Genomic DNA, 20,521 nt, shown 5'->3' on the forward strand with positions numbered 1-20,521 from the left:
CTTTTCTGCTTGGGTACTTTGGAATTGTCTTAATAAGAAAAGTTAAGTCTTTCACTCATAATTGTAAATATAATTTGAATGAAGAGGCTAGAAATAGTAATATCCTGGCACATTGGTATGCATAAGCAAACACACATAAAAGCAATAAAAATAAAAATGACAGTTGCATTAAGATTTTTAAAAAGCGAACATTTTTAATGCAGAAAAAAGGTTCTTCCTCTTTGATTCTTACCAGTTCCCAATATGCTGAAAAGAAAATAGATCTCATTATTTGCTTATAACAGCAGTCAGAAAATAAGTTCGTTTCATTTTTTTTAAACAAACAGAACACACTGAAATTACTTCTATATACACATGCATACTGTACTTACTAATGTGTGCATATATTTCTTGACACCAGACGATGCTAATATTTCTTTCTTTATTTTTGTCCTTGTTATTATGTCTCCAACACTTAATTTAGCACTTTGCTTTAACACACACACATATCCCACATAAACCACATGAAATGCATACATTCATATGCATGTGGGTAAATATAAACCCATATAAACCCATGTATTTGCAAATACATATTTAACTATATACATATATGTAGTTAAATATGTATTTGTATATATTATGTATAAATTATGTATATATATATATACACACACATATATATATATATATATATATATACACTTAATTTGAAACCAGATGCATAAACATACTAATACATACATGTGTGTATATTGATCTGGATTTGAGACATCCTTGGAGTAGAGAATTCCTATTGAGGAAACTGCTACTGAATATCAGCAGCTGTTCTGCAATTACAACTTAAAGCCTTAACGAGTTGCCTATGGGCGCTGAGAGGTTAAGGGAATTGATCAAAGTCCAAATGCCAATATAAGTGACAAGAGCAACCTTGCCTTGTATACAGCAATGACTTAATTAATTTGAACAGATCATATAAGGTTAAATTGTTCAGGTTTTATTCATTCTACTTCTGTCATGTAGATACAAACTGACATCATCCCATCTCCTCATGGTTCAAAGTCCTCAGAATCTGTCTGCCACTGTTCAATAAACATTGAAAATACTTCTAATGAACCAATAATAGCACTTTCTTTTGATTTGTGTTTCAAATATGCTATAAATATGCCTCTGAGAAAATGGAAATATGTGCAATCATTTCTACATGATCATTGGACTAATCAATGGACAAACCACATTTGGTGATAATCAGGATTAATTATCTACATGGGTCCAGTTGTGATGACCTATGGCAAAATGTCTCCAGGGAACAGCAAGCACATTAATTACAAATGTTAAGCATTACGAAGGCTGCATGAGCTTTGATTCCAAAAGCACTGTTCATTGCCCAGTGGAATAATGGAGCAGCGGGGCAGTACTATGGCTCAGTGGCTTAAACAATTCAGTAGGAACTCAAGAGTTTCATGTTCCTGGCTGTGTTCAACCACTGACTTATAGAATGACCTTTGGCAACTTACTTAATAACAAGTTAACTACCAAGGTTTCCTTATCTGAACTTAAAGGAAAAAAGATAAATAGGTCTTGTTAAATATTTGATTAAAAAAGGAGAGCTTAAGAATCAAATTATAAAATTACTCTTCACTGCAGGACGTGAATAGGATAATACTCTAGAAGTGGACACTACTTATTTAAGATAATGGTGAATTGATATCAAGGGTTATCTTTTTCCATTGCAATGCTTTGAATAGCACATAATTATTCATAAGACTCTTAGGACTAAGTCCTAAAATTTAAATATCTTCAGGGATTGTCTCTGACATTTAATGTCATTATTCTTATTCTATTCTATAAAGTTGAAGGAGGCTGATGTAATTTTTTCATACTATCATCTATGGTCAGTAAAAGTGAGTTAATAATAATAGCTAACATTTATATAGCACTTTAAGCAGGGCACTTTACAAATATTGTCTCCTTTTATGACCAAAACAACCCTAGGAGACAGTTTTTCTTATCCTCATTTTACTCATGAGGAAACTGAGATTGAAAGAGATTGCCATTTGTTCAGAGTCACAGAGTTGTTAAGTGAATCAAGGTCCAATTGGAGGTCAATAACTATTAAGGAACTTTTATCATTTTTTATCAATTACCACTAGTAGTCTAGGTGATGTAATGGAGGAGACAGGTGATGTAAAGGAAGAGCTGGGTTTGCATTCTATCTCTGGCATAACTCTATGACCTTGAGCAAATCCCTTTGCTTTGGTTTCCTCCTCTGTAAAATGGAGAAAATAGCACCCAATTTATAGGGTTGTTGTGAAGATTGAATGAGATTATAGATATATGTGTTTGTCATTGTGCAAATGTAAATATCTAATATAAAACTACATAAATACAGGAAAAGGATAACATTCCCCAAATTGTGGAGACTGACTAACCCTAAATGTGCGCTGAAAGGGTGAACAAAAAGATGTTAACTAAGATATAGTAAATACTCCCCTTTACATAACTACTTTATTATATCTGTGTTGCATATATTTATAGATGAACTTTTTGTCTCCTATTGTTTCTTTATGTTGTTATTATCAATCCTCAACATAGTATAAGGCAAATGGTAGAAACTTTAGATAGATAGATAGATAGATAGATAGAAGAAAAGAAAGAAAAGTAGATAGATGAATGTTCTTGTTGTTTAGACATTTTAGTAATTTCTGATTCTTCATGACCTTATCTAGGATTTTCTTGGCCAGATACAGAAGCAATTTGCCATTTTCCTCTCCAGCTCATTTTACAGATGAGGAAATTGAGGCAAACAGGGTTAAGTGACTTGTCCAGGGTCACACAGCTAGTAAGTGTCTGAATCAGATCTGAACTAAGGTTTTCCTGAACAGCTCCAGCACTCTATCCACTGTGCCGCCTGGCTGCTGATAGATGATAGATGGACAGATAAGACATAGAGAGAGACATATACATATGTATTTATGTGTATGTACACACACATATATCTATATGTGCTTGAATAAGTGCACAAATATTTCAATATATTAAAATATACATATGTGTATACATACCAACATATATGTCACATCATTTCCAAAGTGTTTAACTTAAAATTTTCACAATAAACCCATGGCATAGTTGAAATGGGTATTATTCTTTTCAGTTTGCAGAGGAAAACATTGTAGCTCACAGAGATCAAAAGACAAAGCTACCCACCTGCTAAGTGGAAAAATTGGGATTTTCCCAGTTTCTATTTCCAAGTCCAATCCTTCTTCCATTATGCTTATTCCAACAAAAAGAATCCAACATATATTGTATTCAATATTCCCCAAAGAGATAATTTGACCCCTCCTTAGCCTACTTGGTGCTTCTAGTATTCTCTCTAAAGGTTTTGATCACTCTAGAAGGAATTGAATTGTCTAATTCTGTTTGGGGAAAGCTGTGCCCCCTCAATTAGAACTAATCTGGAATGGACACTATGCTTTGCAATCCTACTCTATCCCTTCAAAGGGATAGATTCCACATTAGAGATACATATAAAAAGAAAAATTCTTGTTGTTAACCTAGTCATAGCATAAGAATTGTTAAATTATAAATGAACCATGAATTTATGGGAATTAGCTTCCCGCATATGCCACCTTTTCAAGGGATAATATCAATTAACCTGATTCTATTATTCACTTCAGCTCCTGCCCAGTGTGCCTCCCTCAACCCCAGCCCTTTAAGCACATAAATTATCTAAATATATGGTAATCTTTGGGGCAAAAAAAATTCAATTTGAGGATCTCGCTATTGTAAGAATCTGGCAAAGTAGTGATCACATTGCAACTTCATAGGAGAAACTTAGAGTGTGATTAGTGATCTTCCTCCTGGTTATTACCCATTTGGAAATATGATTATACACGATACGTCGCATTTCCACTTGATTTATACTGAAGTACTACAAAGGCATGGTTCTTTGTCAGCATGTTATTTATTAAAACCATCTGTGAGATAATTATCAGGAATGAAAGTTGTTTGAGGGAGCAAAATAAAGCAGTTTTTTTTAATTCCCTTTCAACTTCAAGATATTAAGAAAGAAACCTTGTTTTTTCTTAAGGTTGTAGCATCTTTGTGTGCTGAAGTCTGAGCAATTTGTAATATGACTTCAAAGAAAAACAAGAATCTAGGCCAATGACTGGTTGTCAGATTTTACTTACATGAAGAAGGCTGGTCTCTGCTAAACAAACATAAGCATTTAAGGATCTGTAAAGCCAAAAAACAGAATGAAAGCAAAGGGTCACAATTGCATTTGAAAATAAGATCACATAAATGGCAAGAATTAAAGCAATTTGCTTTCATTATTACAAAAGTAAAGTATCTTTACTGGAAACTCTAGCTCTACTTTAAAAAATGTATTTTTTACTGTATCTGAGGCACTATGGACACATTATACATTATGAAGATTTTTTATTGTTCATTTGCAAATAGAAAATCATAAATGATCAATTGCTATCAACATGTTTAAACCAGTCAATTTTCTCTACCTAAAGGAGTAAAACCAACCTATTTTCTTTGGGGGTGACATGCTCCTATTTTGATCATCCATTTTAAAAAAGAAGATGAATATTAAAAAATAACAAGGTTATATCTGGAGCATTTCATTTACATGATAATGGACATAATATCTATATAACTGTCACAGACTCTATAATCCAGATCCTTGGTATTATTCGAGATAATGATTTATTCAATATGACTGTGCTTCACATTCAGTTTGAAGTTTTGTTTTGTTTTTTTAATTTTAAACTTATCCAAAGGACAAAGAAAAAAAAAAAGCCATGCATATATCAGAACATAAGAGCAGATTAAAAAATAAAGTAATAAATTTTCGGATCAAGAAATCATGTATAATAAATACTTCACATTATATCAGAGCTGTCCATCTTTTTTTTTTCTCTTGTAGGTTTTATTTTGTTCTCTATTGTGCACTTTTTACTTTATTCTTTGTTTCCCCTTTCCCTTCCCCTGAAGAAGACTAGAATTAAATGTGTTTGTATGTATGAATGTATTAAAAGAAAAACAGAGACATACACACACAAACATGTACATACAACTATATATACTCACATATTCATATACATCAATATCTATAATCATACATATTTCATATTTATATATACATATACATTCACATGTAGCTATGTAAAACCATACCCTGCTTATTCACCCTTTGTTTCTCTTTACATTTTTTCCTAACTACCCAACTCTACATTTCTTCCACTAAAGCAATATTCCAACTTTATATATACTGTCTAGTTATTTTAAATAGTTTAAAACAATATTAATTAATATGCTGATGTAATATACTTTATTTTTTTCTTTTGATTAAATGTGTTTTAACTTAAACTTCTGAAATCATGGTTACTATCTCAGTTTTTTTTTTTTTACCTAATAAATTCTTCTTCTGATCTTTATGTTTGTGTGTATCTCATTTCCTATCCCTTCACATACCTCTGTCTTATTTCTACTTGATATACCTTGCCCTCCTATTTTTTAACCTACTTGCCCCATCCAAGGATCCCTCCCTTACACTTTCCCTTTACATTTACCCCTTTTCCTTTTGTTTCTTTCTCAATTTAGATGATTTTTATATCCTTCTAAATATATATATATATATATATATATATATATATATATATATATATAAAATGTTCCCTTTTTATCCCATTTCCATTAATTTACACAAACTTATATACTTCTATTCCCTCACCCTATTATCTCTTTATAAATTTAGAAGATATTATATGTGGTTCTCTCTTTAAACAGGATCTGATGTGAGTAGTGTTCCCTTTAGAAATCCCTCCCTCATTCTCTCCCTCTCCTTCTTTTCTTATCCTCTTATTTCTTTCCAATCTAGAAGACCTTCATACCCTTCCAAATATAAATATATTGTTTTCTCTTTAATCCATTCCCAATTAGAGCAGGGTTCCAGAACTACCAGCCTCCTGCCCCTTCTAATTCCTCTGTCAGTTCTTTCTCTCAGTTTGAAGTTTTTTGATGCATGGGAAAAATTAATTATGTAAAAGGATATGCTGGCAAATACTTAATTAATGCCCAAGGGAATCTATGGGGGAGGGGGAACAAAGGCACCACCACTAACTCTCTACTAGTTTTAAATACCCTTTGCTAGATTTATTCAGATGTTTTACTCTAACCTCCCACTCCAGGGTTTGCTAACAGCAGGGATCTTTTGCAAAAGATGGACACTGATCTTCCAGAAGTTAGATATTCATGCAAAAGAACAATGAGAATATTTGAAGAAGTTGCAACTACATCTATTTGATACTTCTTAACATATAAGGTATCATGCATGGTGATATTTGCTAATATATAAGAAAATTCTAGAACAAAGGTTTGAGCAAACCCTCTCCTTGCTAACCCTTCCCTCTCTTCTTTCCCTCTTCTCTCTCTTTCTCTTTCTCCTCTTTCTCTTTCCTCTTTTGTCTTCTTCTACCTCTATTTCCTTCTTTCCTTTTTTCTTCCTTCCTCCTTCCCTCCCTCTCTTTCTTTCTTCCTTCCTTCCTTCCTTTCTTTCTTCCTTCCTTCCTTCCTTCCTTCCTTCCTTCCTTCCTTCCTTCCTTCCTTCCTTTCTTTCTTTCTTTCTTCCTTTCTTTTTTCTTTCTTTTTTCTTTCCTTCCTTCTTTCTTTTTTCTTTCCTTCTTCCTTTCTTTTTTCTTTCTTTCTTCCTTCCTTCCTTCCTTTCTTTTTTCTTTCCTTCTTTCTTTCTTCCTTCCTTCCTTCCTTTCTTTTTTCTTTCTTTCTTCCTTCCTTTCTTTTTTCTTTCCTTCTTCCTTTCTTTTTTCTCTTTCTTTCTTTCTTTCTTTCTTTCTTTCTTCCTTCCTTCCTTCCTTCCTTCCTTCCTTCCTTTCTTTCTTTTTTTCTTTCTTCTCCCAATGAAGGTATATAGCACCATTACCATAAGAACACTGATTCTGAGAAGATATTATTTTCCTTCATGGGAGAATCTTGGGGTTGTTGAAAGCATGGGAAAATTTCCCAAATACATTCCACTATATTCACTTTCTCTGTTTAATCATAAGCCCAACTCATTGTTCATATGTGGTGACTGTCAAATGTATGAGTACTGTTGGATCATCTCCATGGTCTGTTCATCAAGCTAGATATAATATAGGCAACAGGCATTCTTCATTGTGTGGGTTGAGAGAAGCTTCACTTGGAAAATGGACATAGATTTAAAGCTGGGAAGGGACCTTAGTGGTCATTGAATACAACATTTGTGACTCACTCAGAATTACGAAAATAAGTGCATGAGATGGAATTAAAAACTGTCTTTCTAACTTTATTAGCAACAACCATCCACTTCCATATACTTTGTTATTTCTCCATTTAGTAAAAGGAATCAATTTGACCACTCACTTTAGAGAGAAAAATTTCCATCTCAGATTTTAAGTAGGTAAATATATGAACAATCAGGATTTAAGACATTCAATACTTATTTGATTCTGACATAGGGCTGTTACCCTCACAAATCAATGAGAGTAATTTTTAGTCAACAATAGTACTGATTTCCAATTGGGTCCATATATTTCCCTCTAGGCACTAATACCAACTGGAAACATTCCAGGTTCAGCTGTATGGATGTTCCATCTGGCCTTTAATGTCTTGGAATTCTTAAAATAGAGGCAAAAATACTTGGTAGGACACTTTTCAAGTCAAGTCACTAAGAATTTATCGGCATTATGCTAAGCTATAGAGATATAAAAGAGGAGGGAAATATAGTTTCTTCTCTCAAGAATCTCACAGTCTAATGGGATTATTATGTTCAAGTAAAGAAAGAAGTTACTATTGTTAATGAGGACTGGGAAAAAATTCTTATAGAAGGTGAGAATTATAACTATGAATTAAAGGAACCAGGAAAACTGAAAATGGCAAGGAGAAAGGAGAGAATTCCAGACACAGGAGATAACCAGTGAAAATGTCTAGACTCTCTGGAATACAATATCTTGTGCAAATGAACAGCAAGGAGGCCAGTATTGCTAGTTTGCAAAATATATGAAGGGGAGAGATGGAGCCAAAATGGCAGGGACCTTCTTGAGCTCTCCCTGGCACTCCCTCAAATACATTCAAATAATGACTTTAAACAAATCCTACAACAGCAGAACCCAGAAAGAGATGCACTGAGACAGTTTTCCAGCCCAAGGTAATTTAGAAGGTGAATAGGAAAAGTCTATCACACCTGGATGAGAGTGGAAAAGTCCATCACAAGCCAGCAGACCAGGCCCCAGAAGACCAGGAGCATATCTTAGAAGCCCCTGAATCAGTAATAGCTGGTTGTGGAGCTCTCAGCACACAGATATTAAAGGGGTCAGAAGATTACCTGGGACTTTTTGACAACCCTGAGACAGGACTCTGTAGCTTTACCCATGTTCAGATCTAAGCTGCAGTCTTGATTGGAAGTCCTAGGGAAAGGAGGAACACTATCTCATCAGAGCTTATGGTCACAATAAAGCAGATACCCTCCCCAATTCCAGGCCAGAAAAGAATCCTTGGGCCCACTCACAGACAAGAAGGGAAATAAAAACCTTTCTTGGATTATACTATTTTGGAAGAACCTGAAAATTTACTGGTCTCTAGTAGTATCACTGAAAAACATCACATAAAACCTCTGAAACTTGGAACAGTGTACCCTGAACTCTGGAAGTAGAACCTTATTTTAAGAACGAGTTAAAAGTCAAGTAATAAATTGGGGAAATGAGCAAAAAACAGAACACTATTCTGACCATAGAAAGTTATCACGATGACAAGGAAGATCGAAACATACATTCAGAAGATTACAAAGTTAAAGCTCCTACATAGAAAACCTCCAAGAAAACTATAAATCAGTCTCAGAATATGGAAGAACTCAAAAAAGTATTTTGGAAATCAAGGAGGAGGGATAGAGCAAAAGATGGGAAGAGAAATGAGAATGATGCAAAAAAATAATTAAAAACATATAACAGGTTGATAAATGAGATACAAAAAAAATGCTGAAGAAAATAATACCTTAAAAACATAAGTACAAAAAAGTAAGAGGTACCAAAAAATAAAAGGTACAAAAGAAGGTACAATGAGAAGAATACCGCAAAAAAGCAAAATTGGTCAAATGGAAAAGATGGTACAAAAGCTAACGGAAGAAAATAATTCCTTAAAAATTAGAATTGAACAAATGGAAATTAATAACTTTATGAGAAATCAAGAAACAATAAAATCAAATCAAAAGGATGAAAAAATAGAATAAAATATGTAAATATTTGAAATATCTCCTTGGGGAAAAAATCTGATTGAAAAATAAATCCAGGAGAAATGATTTTAAAATTATCAGACTACCAAAAAAGAATCTAGACATTACTTTTAAAAAACTATCAAGAAAAACTTCCCTGAGATTATAAAACCAGAGGATGAAATAGAATGAAAGAATCCATTGATCACTTCCTAAAAGAGATCCCCAAATGAAAAACTCTCTGGAATATCAGAGTCAGATTACAAAACTCCAAATCAATGAGAAAGTGTTACAAGCCCCTAATAAGAAACAATTCAAATATTGAGGAGCCACAGTCAGAATAACACAAGATTTAAGACTTGCTCTATAAAATAGTCAGAGGTCTTAGAATATGAGATTCCAGAAGGCAAAGGAGCCAGGATTACAATCAATAACCACACACTCAGTAAAACTAAGTATAATTCTTCAAGGGGAAAATATGTATATTCAATAAAATAGAGGACTTTCAAGTATTCTTGATGAAAAGACTAGAGCTAAATAGGAAAAAAAATAACTTTCCAATACAAACTCATGAGAAGAGTAAAAAGGTAAGTAAGCAAGAAAAAGCTTTTATGTTGAAGGATAAGAGGAGGCAGCTAAGGGGAAGTGAGTGAAGTTTACTCCCATTAGAATTGGCTCAAAGAGAGAATAGTATAAATAGTATACATATTCAATAGGATAGAGAAATCTACATTACTCTACAGGAATATAGGAGCAAAAGGGAATAAAAGAAGGGAGGAGTATAGACTGGGGTGGGACAGATTAGGAAGGGAGTATTAGAATCAAAATGTTTTTGAGGAGGAAGAGGGTAGAAGGAGAGAGAGAAAGAAAAATTGTAGAGGGGAGAAGTGTGATGGAGAAAATTACAATTAGTAAATTGAACTGTGAAAAAAATTGAAAACAATTTTTCTTTGATAAAGGACTCATTTATCATACAGAGAAAAGTCAAATACATAAAAATAAGAGTCATTCCCCAATTGATAAATGTTGCAAATTACTCCTAGGAAGTAATAAAAGTTATCTATGTTGGGGGCAAGGGGATGCTCCAACTTACTACTGATTGGCGAAATGCAAATTAAAACAATTCTGAGGGAACAAAAAGGGAAAATGACTAATGTTGGAGATGCTGTGAAAAACAAGTCATTAATGCATCATTGTTGGTGAAATTGTCAATTGTTAGGAACTATGCCCAAAGAGTTATAAAATCATGCATGCCCTTTGACCTAGCAATATCACTACTAGGTCCATATCCCAGAAAAAATAAATAAAACACACACACACACACACACACAAAAGAACCTGTATGTACAAAAATTTTATAGCAGTTCTTTTCTGGTGAAAAGATTTGGAAAGTGAAGACATACTCGTCAGTTGAGGGATGACTAAACAAATTGTGGCATGTAATTATGATGGAATACTATTGTCATATAAGAAATGATGAGCAAGATGCTTTCAGAAAAAGACTTACACAAGCTGAATGAAATGTCTGAATGTCCTTTCTATGAAGTAACAGCAATATTGAAAGATGACTGATCAGCTCTGAATGGGTTAAGTTTTCTCAGCAAAAAGTTTTCTCAGCAATGATTCAAGACAATTCTAAACCAGTATGATTTTTAAAAAATGCTACCCATGCCCACAGAAAGAACTGATGGCATTTGAAAACATATTAAAGTATGCATTTTTTACTTTATTTCTTTTTCTTGAAGGTGCTTTTATGATTTATGTTTTCTTTTATAACATGACTAATATTAGAATATTTTTGCATGACTACACATTATAAACTAGATCGAATTGCTTGCCTTTTCAATTGGAGGATGGGGTAGAGACAGAGGAAAGGAAAAGAAAAATAAATGTCAAAAATTTGTTTTTACATCTAATTTGGAAAAATAAAATGCTAAATCAATTTAAAATATATTTGAAGGGGAGTAAGGCCTACATAGATAAAAGTTAGGAAGGTTCTAGCTTACAAAGAGCTTTAAAAGTCAGGATCTTATATTGAATAGGAACCACTAGAATTTATTGAATAGGTGAGTCCTATGATCGTATTTGTACTTTTGGAAAATCAATTTGACAGTTCAGTGAAGAGTAGATTAGAGTGGAGAGAGATTTGAGATAAGGAGATCAACCAAAATGATTGTTATTGCAACCCAGGAGGTAATAAAGGCATGCACTAAAGTGGTAATAATGTTACAGGTAAAAAGAGGGAATATATTAAAGATATCATGAGGATAAAAATGACAGGACTTGGAAAGTGATTGAATATCGTTGTGTTGATGGGGTGGTGTGAAGATAGTGAAGAATCTAGGATAATACCTAGTGTGAAAGCCTAAGCCACTGGAAGAATTCTCAGTAGTAATATTAGGGAAATTGGGATGTGGGGTGTGTTTTCAAGAGAAAATGAGTTCACCTCTGGACAAGTTTATTTTAATATGTTTCTGATATATGCATTTTGAAATGTCCAATAGGCAGAGATTGAAGACTGAATATTAGCTGAGAGCTTAGAGCTTTGCAAACAGATGTACGAATGATTGACATGGAGATGATAACTGAAACTATATAAAATGATGAGATTGCTCAAGAAAACAGACTAGAGGAAGAAAAGATTGGACAGAGCCTTGAATGATACCCACTTGTAGTAAGATTCTGTTAAGTGATTAAATCCTAGGTGAATTAGGGCATCAACTTAATTGGGAAACCAGTGGACCTAGGTTTAAATATTTGATTGATATAACCATCAAGTTTGTTATTTTAGAATTTGAGAGAATGCACAACAAGGTGCTCACAATCCAGGACCTTTATAAGTGAACTATACTACATTCATCTATTTTTTACTATATGTACTTTTAGTCCGAAGTGTTTTGAGTGGTTGTAGAAACTATTTAGGAAGTTCTGAAATCACTCTTAGCTTGAAAATGAGATAAATAGATTGCAAAACAAAAACTAATGGGGAACATGCATGTAACCAATGTTTTGCAAAAGTTGCAACACATGCTTGGTGTGAATGGTAAGAGATCTAGAAGGAGTTGGACAAGATTCACACAGGATCAAAAAGTATGGGTGGGTGGCAACACTTACCATTGGAGGGAGTACTTAGGACATTTCAAAAACATTGAAAAACTGAAATGAATACAAAAAATGTAAGTATATCACTTTAGATATTAATTGCATAGAATAATATTATTTCTTGAAGGCCACAGGATCTCTCATTGTTTAGAGTGCCCTCCCTTATTTTTTTCACTTTTGTTAATAAATAATATTAGGAGTGAAATTAGGATAATGCAAATCCACTGTATTTTCACAGTTCTCAATCTCTGATTGATTATTCAAGAAAGTAAACCAAAATTATATTTGGAAATCACTCAGAAAATCTTATATTATGCATTTATTATTCATTAAGAAGTAGATCTAAAAGCCACAAATTTTTTTTTATTTGAACCCATGTAACCAAGCTAGATGTAAGAAGGATTTGCTAATTATCTAGAGTTAGAAGAAGTATAATTTTGTCTTATTACTATTGACACTTTGCTTAGTAAATAAATGTATATTTGGTTCTGAAAATATGAACTCAATTCATAAATATACAATGGTGTAAGACTTATATGAATTTTATATATTCAAATTAGTCATTTATATAATATTTTCATTATACTGTGAACTCCCTGAGGGCAGAGACCATTTCTATCTCCTTTGATTCAGGGAGTTTATAAATATAGGGAGAAAAAAATTAAGGAATTATCATTATTATTTGTTTCTGTTGGGGTGACAAAAGCATTTAGTGAAAAGAGTGACAAACTTGGAGTCTGATATCCTACCTTGAAATCTTGTCTCTGATAAAAAGAATTGAACTTTTTAGCCTTAGAAAGGTTCTCAGAAATCTTTGATCCAAATTAACTCTTTTATTTTATATATTCAAAAAGTAAGGTCCAAAGAGAAGTAATTTGCTGAAATCATACGAGTAACAGTGGTACTCATCTATATGAACTTTAGCATTTAATCTGTAAAATTAAGAAACTGGATTCAATGATCAAAAAGGTAACATTTAACTCTAAGTTCTAGGAATGTAGAAGTTTTTGAAATGTGTAGAAGCTATGTAAAGCTTTCCTTGATGTTTCTAGCTATTAATGGCCTTTTTCTTCTCAGATTATTGTGAACTTACTTATCTGCTAAAATACATGAAGAGAAATAGTGAAGAGAGAGAGAGAGAGAGAGAGAGAGAGAGAGAGAGAGAGAGAGAGAGAGAGGAGAAGGGTGGGAAAGAGGGAGGGAGGAAGGAAGGGAGGGAGACAGGAGATAGAGAGAAAAAAGAGAAAGAAGAGTGGCATAGAGAGATATAAACACATTTATTTCTTCAGGGTTTGCAAAACACTTTACAGATATTAAATCATTTGATCATCACAACAATCCTATAAGGAAGTTATTATTATTATCCTTTTGTAGATGAGGAAACTGAGACTGAGAGATCAAGTCACTTGCCCAAGACCCCATAGCTACTAATGCCTAATAATTCACTTATATCTCCCTGACTGTCAATGTTCTTTCCTTTATGTCACATTGTTCTCTAGTGGAATATATTTCTTGAGGTCAGGTACTATTTAATTTTGACTTTGTAGCACCCAAGCCTATCATAATAACTTGCATTTCATTGGAGATTAATCAATGTTTGTGAAATTAAACATTGGAAATGTTTTTAATTTGTGCTTTCTGTTCAAATTGCTATTTAAACTCATGACTTGAAAAAATGACACATATTACAATTTCTAGACTTTAGCATATGGAACCTCATATCAAGATAACAGATAAAAATAAATCTTTAATTAAGGAGATATAGTTGTTTTCCCTATTATTAAAACAAAGGAAATTTTTTTCTTTTTATCTATATCCTCCATTTATAAAAGTCTCTCATTTTATTTTTGCTGGATCCTAATATTAAGCTTCATCTTCTAAGATGGGAAGTAGTAGTTGTTCCTTATTCATCTTTTATTGTTCATCATTTACTTTCCTGAATGATTCCAGGAAATGTCATTTTCCCCTTTTACTTCTCTTCCCTTCCCCCAATCCAATCATATATTGCATTTTAAACCTTTTATACTGAAATTTGTTAAACCCTGGGCACAAGAAGGAGAGTGTACAGAAAACTTGTCCCAAACAAGTATCATTATCAGTGATTTAAACCATGCAAACTTTTCATAGCTACAATCTTTATGGTAGCAAATTTATAGAATATGATGTGGATGTCCATAATTTGGAGTATGACTAAACAAACTGACAAAAGAATGGAATAGACTATATCTGCTATAAAGATATGATAAATTCAAAAATCATAAAAATGCATGAACTAATACATTGAAAAATTATTTTTTGCACATTGACTCTCTTTTAAAATGTAGACTATATTATGCTTGGCACATAGTCAGTGCTTAATAGTCTTATTGACTGATATCTGCCATTTTTTATCCTCTTGCCTTATATCTAATTCACAACCTCTATTCATTGTCTTGAATGATGTAAATTAAAAGAAGACTAAAAGAAGCCAAAATCTGAATAAATGTACCCAGCGATCTTTGTCCAGAAGATAGGTAATATAATAGCCTTCCATTCTTTCAGCAGGTGTAAAACAGCAAATTACAAGTATTGCTTTCACTTTGACATAATAATAGCATTGATTGACTTTTGTCTTTTTTCTTTCTTGCAAGGCAAGAATTGATATTGATGATTTTTATATCTTGGAAAGACTTGGTATTTAAAAAAAGGCATTAGTTAAAATGATAAAAATAATTTGATTTATGCTGCTAATTTCTAGTATAGAAAATAGTATCTTGAAGTCTTATCAAAGATATTAAATTTCAAACAATAATGCCTGTAATGACAAATATACACAGGTGCATGTATTAGAAGAAATTATAATGGAAATACACATACACACACACACACACACACACACACATATATATATACACATCAACACATATTCTTATAGATTTCTTTGACAATGAACTAGTCAGCAATTGCATCTAGCTGGCAATTTTTTTTTTACTTTTTATTCTCATTCACAATTTTATAGAGAAAATGAAAATGAAATGAAAATTTTATAAAGTACCTACTATGTAACATGTAGCTACTGAGTGCTTTTAAAAATAGTAAATCATTTAGTAACATCATATTAGATATTGTTTTATTAGGTAAAATGACAACTAGTATGCTACAATAATTTCTTTATTTGCTTTGGTATTAGATCACTTGTAATGAGACTTGGATTCCTTAAAACCTTTGTATTCATTTAATAATTTAAAATGAATTAGACTAAGAGCATGCTTGAATCATGATGAGTTTTAATATTTTTCATGAAGAGGGAGGACAAAATATTGCTGCTGCAATTCACAGATTTCATTTTAAAGTGAGTGGCATTCGTATTATAGGTACAAATTTGTTTTTAAAAAAGTTAAGAATCAAATAATATAAAGGAAGAAATCTGAATCCAATATTTAACAAAACTCACAAACATATTACATGATGTGAAGACCAGTAAAATTCAGTAAGCTACAATCTCCATGAGAATATTTTGTCTTTCTGACCTGATACCTAGGGCAGTGTCTTTCTTGAACATTATATGACATCATATGTTATATACAATTGCTACATTGGATTGAGTTGACCATGGGATTTTAGAGTCAGAAACTATAGAAGGATTTTTTTTCCTCTTCATTTGAAGTACAAGTCTATTAGAAATAACTTTATGAATTCAAATATTTTTTGCTAATTTAAACATGTTTCTTTTTAGAGGAAAAAAATCGCAAAATGACAGTCCCTTCATTCCTTTGGAAACTTTTCTAACAGCAGCCATTATGGAGTTCCAATTTATACTATTGCTGGATAAGAGACAAAATTCAAAATTGAACTGGTTTCCAAGTTTAGGCCACAGTACATTTAATAGTTTGTTACTTTAAGCAGAACGTTAATCACAACTTTCAATATAGTTTTGCTAAAGTCATTCCATCCTGCTTTTATCACTCTATTCCAGCTAGTCAAAAATACTTCCATTAATCAAATCAAATATGTTTTCCTTTTTTTAGGCTGATCACTTTCATAGTCTAGTCAAGGTAGAGATAAAAAAGGTACTTCTTGTAAGTGGATCAATCAAGAGCTCCTTATCTTAGTCTGGACCAAGTCCTAATTATTTCAGGGAAGGTTCCCTCCCTTCCCCCCCACCCTGGCATTGGGTGATCAGAAGAATATTTTGGAAGTGAGTTAAAAACTGGATAATATTGATGGGATTCTGATTGTTGTCCCCTAGTCCAAACCTGCCCCCAGCCCTGAGCCCCATAGAAATCATTAATTATGAGTCTCCCTAGAACAATGGTCAAGATAGCATAACCTGTAATTATATCATCAGGTTATTATTTGATAGTTCCACAAAATATAACACAGAAATCAGCCAATTAGAAAGTAGCAACAATAGAATGCAGAACAATGAATCTCTCCCCCAACATTGTGACTGCACAATTTCTCTTCTTTTCTCTCCTTGAGTGAACTTATGTTAGTTATAATATCATTACCATAAATTAACTCTCCACTAAGTGGGCTTTTCTTTATGTATTCTGGGTAACTACATGCGCAGTTTCATCAAGATTTTAGGACCTCTCCACATTAGCAAACTCTTTCTGTAACCTCAAAGTGTATCTGTCTAATGATATAATCAGTACCATTTATTCTATAAAAATCCTTATCTTGTTTTGTTGGGCTGCTGACTTCTTCAGGGAGTTTGCCCCTCCTAATGAGTATGTATACCTCATTCTTTGCTTGGGTTAGAGACTGTCTGAATTTGCATTTTTTCAAAAACAATATCATGACACATACCTGATATTTCAACAAAATGATAACTAGTATGCCATAATAATTCTGTGTGGTACTATATCAACTGGGGTAAGGTCGGTTCCTTTAAGCCTTTTGCAATCATTTAATAATCTAATACAGAAAAAAAAAACTACAAAAAACTGACGCATGATTAATTGTAGATAAGAATAATGAAAAAAAATTGAGAATAGGACATTGTTTCAAAATTGATAAAGAAAGACTAATAAAGTTTCTTTTTTAGATTAGTCCAAAATTCTCATAGGAGCATAATTTTAATATTTTCTTTGGTATTGGTTGAGGGATAGGCTGGTGAACTCTCAATCTGTTTCTACAAAGAGACAATAAACATCATCTATTTTACATATGGGAAAAAGTAAAATCCATGCAAGATTAAGTAGTTGTAAAAGTCACTTGTGTATTTTCAGAAAAGGACTAGAAACCAACTCAATATATTTTCTCCCAAATGTTGCTTTTTTAAAGGAATTTTTCCCCTTTCTACAAAAATTTCATGGATATCTTACTAAATAAAATACTAACAATCTGACATAATTTAACACTGGGCAATTTACCTTAAACTTATTGTATTAATATACTTTATAATCTTTCCTATAATCAAATATACAAGCAAGAAAAAAATCCTTTAAAAGAAGTAAAGAGGGGGCAGCGAAGTAGTGCAGTACATAGAGCACCAGCACTGAATTCAGGAGGACCTGATTCAAATGTGACCTCAGACACTTAACACTTCCTAGCTGTGTGACCCTGGGCAAGTCACTTAACCCCAATTGCCTTATCAAAAAAGGAAGAAGAAGAAGGAGGAGGAGGAGGAGGAGGAGAAGAAAAAGAATTACAGAGAAATGACCTTCAATAATACTATAAACATTTATCAACTGAGGATCTGCTATTCATGTGGCATAGTAGATAAGGAACTGACTACAGATTTGGAAAAAAAAAACAATTAAAATAAAGAAATAAAAGGAAAATAAGGTTCTGAGATATCTTGATCTACCTACTATTCTAGTACATTCATTATCAGTGCAATCTTGCTTTTGAGGAAAGTTATTCTCCTAATTCTAATATGAGATGGGCAGATTTCCTTAACAGAAATGTTCCAGAAAACTGTACTCCAACCTCTAGATAATTTTAGTCATTAATTTTCTTGGAATGATGCTAACCTTGCAATGGTCTTTTCTATTAGGTTATTCTGTTAGGTTATTCTCATTTTAATATAACTGAAGCTATGATATTAAACAAATTAATCCCCTTTTCTTCTGGGTCTGGGTTAGCCCAGTGATCCAATCATAGCCTGTTCCCAAGGCTATGTTCCAAAGTGACTTCTGGCAAAATACCAGAAACTGTGATTGCTTCACTGAAAAAATAGAAAAAAAATCTAATTTATTTAAAAAATAATGTAGATATAATATATCTTTAATTTCTTTTTTTTTAATCTCTGAAGATAAAATGATCAAGCAGTTGTAAGTATACTCTCCATTTTAAAGAAATTTGTGTAATTCAGCCAAATATTTATAGAAACGGTTCACTCAATGAATTTTATTCTAGTTATCTTCTCACATAGAAAATCACTGGTTTATAGACAAAGATTAAATCTATGATTCCAATCTGTGGTCTTGGAAATAGGTCCTCCTTCAAAATTCAACTCAAGTGCTACCTCCTATTTACCTTTATGAATATTACATCTCCCTCATCTCCAGAAACAAGTGTAAGGTCCTTTAAGTCAACTCTATTTGCATTTAGTAGGTGCTTAATAACTGTTTCTTGACTTTAACAGGTTGACTTTAACAACATGTTTATGAGTCAAAATAGGCACAAGAATGAAAAACTCATGGCATGTTTATTGCTCTTCTTGGAAAAGCAAACAAAGGGCACAGGTCCACAGTTGAGAAATAACATCTTTGCTATTGTTCAGTCACTTCAATTGTGTCTGCCTCTTTATGACCCAATTTGAGGTTTTCTCCAGCAAAGGTACAAAGACTATCCTTACATTTCCTTCTCCAGCTCCTTTTGCAAATGAAGAACTAAGGGAAATAGGGTTAAATGACTCTCCCAGGATCACACTGTGATGTTTTTGGGGTATATAAAACAAAATTAATTCAATTTAATTCAATTCAAAGCATTTATTAAACTATTGGCAAAGTGTTGCACTATGTATAAAGGCAAAAACCAAAAAACAAACAAACAAAAAAAAACCGTACAACACCAAAAAAACTAAATTTCAGTAACCGGCATTCTACTGAAATAAAGCAATGATAACTACCTTAATAATATATGCAAGGTAATTTCTGAGATGTTTAGAAAAGACTTTGTATAAAAGTAGATACATGATCCGAGACTAACTGAATTAGGAATTACAAAACTGAGAGGTGAGGAGAAGAGACATATCTGGCAAGGAGGATCTCGTGTATAAAAATATGGAGATGGAAAATAGTGAGTAAGGACAATAACCAAGGGACCAGTTTGATTGAACTGCAGAACTCCTGAAGGAAAATAATCTGAAATCAGACTGAGAAGGAAGATCATTTGCTGACAGGTCATGAAACATCCTTTAAACCTTTAAGCAACAGACAGAAGACTTTGTATTTTCTCCTAATGGCAAAAAGGAATCATTGAAGCTTATCGCTCAGAGGACAGTCTCAGCTAGATCTATACTTAAGGAATATGCTGAATTCTAATGGAATCCTTTTTTTTTTTTTCATCTATAAAGTGACATGGTGAAGCTAAAAAGACTCTTTTTTTCTGTGAATTCAGCCAAAGATTTTTATCTAGGTCTCCCTAAGTTCTGTCTTAAAAATCTTTTTTTTTAAAAAAACCTCCCTAAGTTCTTTCTGTGTGTGTGTGTGTGGGGGGGAGGAATTAACATGCATTTCCTATTTTTAAATAATCAGACATAAAGAGTTTCATAATAATTCACAACTCAGTTTGCCACGGCTTATTCACTGGCCATAAACTTTACAAGGTGTTGGGGGGAAGGAGCGAACCCACCCAGGAATCATTGGAGGACAAAAGTCATTAAAGCTCTGGTAATAGATTTCTGCATCACCCTCTCCTCCTACACAGGATGAAACATTTCACCTTGCGTGAATATTATAAATCCTTCCAACATGAAATGCCAGGAAATAAATTGCATTCTCCGGTTGTTCAGACTGATTTCAAAGCCACTCTGTAGGCACTAGGCACTCCTGGTAATGCTGCTTAGGATCACCCAAGCGCCATCAAGATGCGGGCTTTCAATGAGAGGACTTGATACAGGCTGGTAGGCAAATACTTTGCTTATGCTTTCCTTTCCAGTGATTCCACACAAAAGCTTGATATTGATCTGGGCTTAGAAGGAGCACCTGTAAATGATTCCAGATGATGTCTTGGAAAGGATAAACTGGGTGA

General features: G+C 32.9%; 1 long non-coding RNA gene across 1 annotated transcript in view; it reads right to left on the minus strand.

Annotated features, from left to right (window-relative positions):
* The window catches only part of LOC116420018, a 56,060-nt gene that overhangs the window by 23,843 nt on the left and 11,696 nt on the right, over positions 1-20,521 (minus strand). The window contains exon 2 of the long non-coding RNA XR_004230345.1: positions 4,173-4,218. This is a non-coding gene — a long non-coding RNA (uncharacterized LOC116420018). The remainder of the gene's footprint in view (positions 1-4,172; positions 4,219-20,521) is intronic.

The sequence above is a fragment of the Sarcophilus harrisii genome, chromosome 6, assembly GCF_902635505.1.
Source record: "Sarcophilus harrisii chromosome 6, mSarHar1.11, whole genome shotgun sequence".
Taxonomy (NCBI): Eukaryota; Metazoa; Chordata; class Mammalia; order Dasyuromorphia; family Dasyuridae; genus Sarcophilus; species Sarcophilus harrisii.